The sequence below is a fragment of the Palaemon carinicauda genome, chromosome 21 (genome assembly GCF_036898095.1).
Source record: "Palaemon carinicauda isolate YSFRI2023 chromosome 21, ASM3689809v2, whole genome shotgun sequence".
Classification (NCBI taxonomy): Eukaryota; Metazoa; Arthropoda; class Malacostraca; order Decapoda; family Palaemonidae; genus Palaemon; species Palaemon carinicauda.
The window spans coordinates 119,867,814-119,872,813 of NC_090745.1; positions in this window are offsets into that span (position 1 = coordinate 119,867,814).

A 5,000-nucleotide genomic window follows, 5' to 3' on the forward strand; every position below is an offset into this window, starting at 1 on the left:
AGATCTGTTTGCGTTTTGTATAAAAATCACTTCTGTGAGACCTTTCTTACGACTTATAATTTGATTTACTGTCATTTGACGTTTGTGCGTGTCTGTGGTGTTGTTGATGCGTTTGTGCTGAAGGTCAAGGAGATTTGTTTGTGCTTTGGATAAAAATCACTCCTGTGAGACCTTTCTTACGACTTATAATTTGATTTACTGTCATATGACGTTTGTGTGTGTCTGTGGTGTTGTTGATGTGTTTGTGCTGAAGGTCAAAGAGATTTGTTTGTGCTTTGGATAAAAATCACTCCTGTGAGACCTTTCTTACGACTTATAATTTGATTTACTGTCATATGATGTTTGTGTGTGTCTGTGGTGTTGTTGATGTGTTTGTGCTGAAGGTCAAAGAGATTTGTTTGCGTTTTGTATAAAAATCACTCCTGTGAGACCTTTCTTACGACTTATAATTTGATTTACTGTCATATGACGTTTGTGTGTCTGTGGTGTTGTTGATGTGTTTGTGCTGAAGGTCAAAGAGATTTGTTTGTGCTTTGTATAAAAATCACTCCTGTGAGACCTTTCTTACGACTTATAATTTGATTTACTGTCATATGACGTTTGTGTGTCTGTGGTGTTGTTGATGTGTTTGTGCTGAAGGTCAAAGAGATTTGTTTGTGCTTTGTATAAAAATCACTCCTGTGAGACCTTTCTTACGACTTATAATTTGATTTACTGTCATATGACGTTTGTGTGTCTGTGGTGTTGTTGATGTGTTTGTGCTGAAGGTCAAAGAGATTTGTTTGTGCTTTGTATAAAAATCACTCCTGTGAGACCTTTCTTACGACTTATAATTTAATTTACTGTCATATGACGTTTGTGTGTGTCTGTGGTGTTGTTGATGTGTTTGTGCTGAAGGTCAAGGAGATTTGTTTGTGCTTTGTATAAAAATCACTCCTGTGAGACCTTTCTTACGACTTATAATTTGATTTACTGTCATATGACGTTTGTGTGTGTGTCTGTGGTATTGTTGATGTGTTTGTGCTGAAGGTCAAGGAGATTTGTTTGTGCTTTGTATAAAAATCACTCCTGTGAGACCTTTCTTACGACTTATAATTTAATTTACTGTCATATGACGTTTGTGTGTGTCTGTGGTGTTGTTGATGTGTTTGTGCTGAAGGTCAAGGAGATTTGTTTGTGCTTTGTATAAAAATCACTCCTGTGAGACCTTTCTTACGACTTATAATTTGATTTACTGTCATATGGCGTTTGTGTGTGTCTGTGGTGGTGTTGATGTGTTTGTGCTGAAGGTCAAAGAGATTTGTTTGTGCTTTGTATAAAAATCACTCCTGTGAGACCTTTCTTACGACTTATAATTTGATTTACTGTCATATGGCGTTTGTGTGTGTCTGTGGTGTTGTTGATGTGTTTGTGCTGAAGGTCAAGGAGATTTGTTTGTGCTTTGTATAAAAATCACTCCTGTGAGACCTTTCTTACGACTTATAATTTGATTTACTGTCATATGACGTTTGTGTGTCTGTGGTGTTGTTGATGTGTTTGTGCTGAAGGTCAAAGAGATTTGTTTGTGCTTTGTATAAAAATCACTCCTGTGAGACCTTTCTTACGACTTATAATTTGATTTACTGTCATATGACGTTTGTGTGTCTGTGGTGTTGTTGATGTGTTTGTGCTGAAGGTCAAGGAGATTTGTTTGTGCTTTGTATAAAAATCACTCCTGTGAGACCTTTCTTACGACTTATAATTTGATTTACTGTCATATGACGTTTGTGTGTGTCTGTGGTGTTGTTGATGTGTTTGTGCTGAAGGTCAAGGAGATTTGTTTGTGCTTTGTATAAAAATCATTCCTGTGAGACCTTTCTTACGACTTATAATTTGATTTACTGTCATATGACGTTTGTGTGTCTGTGGTGTTGTTGATGTGTTTGTGCTGAAGGTCAAAGAGATTTGTTTGCGTTTTGTATAAAAATCATTCCTGTGAGACCTTTCTTACGACTTATAATTTGATTTACTGTCATATGACGTTTGTGTGTGTGTCTGTGGTATTGTTGATGTGTTTGTGCTGAAGGTCAAGGAGATTTGTTTGTGCTTTGTATAAAAATCACTCCTGTGAGACCTTTCTTACGACTTATAATTAATTTACTGTCATATGACGTTTGTGTGTGTCTGTGGTGTTGTTGATGTGTTTGTGCTGAAGGTCAAGGAGATTTGTTTGTGCTTTGTATAAAAATCACTCCTGTGAGACCTTTCTTACGACTTATAATTTGATTTACTGTCATATGGCGTTTGTGTGTGTCTGTGGTGGTGTTGATGTGTTTGTGCTGAAGGTCAAAGAGATTTGTTTGTGGTTTGTATAAAAATCACTCCTGTGAGACCTTTCTTACGACTTATAATTTGATTTACTGTCATATGGCGTTTGTGTGTGTCTGTGGTGTTGTTGATGTGTTAAGGTCAAGGAGATTTGTTTGTGCTTTGTATAAAAATCACTCCTGTGAGACCTTTCTTACGACTTATAATTTGATTTACTGTCATATGACGTTTGTGTGTCTGTGGTGTTGTTGATGTGTTTGTGCTGAAGGTCAAAGAGATTTGTTTGTGGTTTGTATAAAAATCACTCCTGTGAGACCTTTCTTACGACTTATTATTTGATTTACTGTCATATGACGTTTGTGTGTGTCTGTGGTGTTGTTGATGTGTTTGTGCTGAAGGTCAAGGAGATTTGTTTGTGCTTTGTATAAAAAATCACTCCTTTGAGACCTTCCTTACGACTTATAATTTGATTTACTGTCATGTGACGTTTGTGTGTGTCTGTGGTGTTGTTGATGTGTTTGTGCTGAAGGTCAAGGAGATTTGTTTGTTTGTGCTTTGTATAAAAATCACTCCTGTGAGACCTTCCTTACGACTTATAATTTGATTTACTGTCATATGACGTTTGTGTGTGTCTGTGGTGTTGTTGATGTGTTTGTGCTGAAGGTCAAAGAGATTTGTTTGTGCTTTGTATAAAAATCACTCCTGTGAGACCTTCCTTACGACTTATAATTTGATTTACTGTCATATGATGTTTGTGTGTGTCTGTGGTGTTGTTGATGTGTTTGTGCTGAAGGTCAAAGGGATTTGTTTGTGCTTTGTATAAAAATCACTCCTGTGAGACCTTCCTTACGACTTATAATTTGATTTACTGTCATATGACGTTTGTGTGTGTCTGTGGTGTTGTTGATGTGTTTGTGCTGAAGGTCAAAGAGATTTGTTTGTGCTTTGTATAAAAATCACTCCTGTGAGACCTTTCTTACGACTTATAATTTGATTTATTGTTAATTTGTTCTCATCATTTATTTATTTCCTTATTTCCATTCCTCCCTGGGGTGTTTTCCCCATTGGAGCCCTTGGGCTAATAACATCTTGCTTTTCCAGCTAGGGTTGTAGCTTGGCTATTGTTAATAATAATAATAATAATAATAATAATAATAATAATCTCTTGCTTGAGTGTACACTTGGACACACTATTCTATCTTATTTCTCTTCCTCTTGTTTTGTTTAAGTTTATTTTATGTAGGAGATATTTTTTTAATGTTATTTTTCTTAAAATATTTTATTTTTCCTTTTTTCCTTTCCTCACTGGGCTTTTTTCCCGGTTGGAGCCCCTGGGCTTATCGCATCCTTCTTTTCCAACTAGGGTTGTAGCTTAGCAAGTAATAATGATAATAATAATAAAAATGAGTGATTTCTTTGTTCCTGAAATCATAGATAATTTTTTTTTTTGCCTTTCATTATGAAATACACGTTTATGATCTTACAATTTATAATATACAGTATATACAGCATAGTATATTTACATAGATATTTTTAAAATATTTCTTTACTTCAAGAAGTCATTGGAATGTCATTAGAATTGCATTACCTGTAACAACAGGTATTATCAGCATTTCATTATCCTTATATCAATCTAATTTTGTTTGAATTTCCTTAATTAAAGAAACAAATTACTTTCTAAGACTGGTTATATTGAAATTATCACTTTTTTTTTTTTTTTTTTTTTTTTTTTTTTTTTTTTTTTTTTGAAGCTGGATTCTGATATAAAATACAACCAGGATCTTCTGACTTCATAAGATCTCAAGAAAACTGGTTTAGTAATTTCTGATCTTTTATTAAAATGTTTTAAAATATTCACTTATAATAATAATCATTCGAGGAAATAACTAAAACTTGTTTAATAACGAACCCCATTTCGAGGAATTAACAAAAACTTTAATGATAACAAATTTGTTTAGGTCATTTGCATATGTTTTTGCAAATTTGTATTTCAAAATAGTTACATATAATAATAATCATTTCGAGGAATTAACGAAAACTTGTATAATATTATTATTTTTAGGTCATTTGCATGTTTTTTGCAAATTTGTTTTTCAAAATATTCACATATAATAATAATCATTTCGAGGAATAACAAAAAACATGTAAAATAGCAAATTTGTTCAGGTTATTTGTATATGTTTTTGCAAAATTTTGTATTTCAAGATAGTCACATATATTAATAATCATTTCGAGGAATTAACTAATACCAATTCCCTAATATCGCAAGAGGGTCTGCCTCTCTCTTTTATTCTTCTCCTGTACTTCACTTTCTCCCAATTTCCTTAATCTTTCCCATCCCGAGTACCTGCCTTTGAGCTATAAACTGGATTGTATCCAGGGGTACTCTTCCTTTCCCCATATTCCCCACTTCCCTATTCTTATTATTATTATTAACAAAAACTTGTATAATAATATTTTCTTTAGGTCATTTGCATATGTTTTTGCAAACTTGTATTTCAAAATCTTCACATAAATTAATCATTTCAAGGAAATAATAAAAACCTGTATACTAGCAAATTGGTTAAAGTCATTTGCATATGTATTTCCCAAACTCATATAATAAAGAATTTAAAAGAGCCAAAATCCAGAAAAAAAAAAAATACAAAGTGAGGATGGACTAGCTTAGACCACAAAAAAATTACATGGAGTTG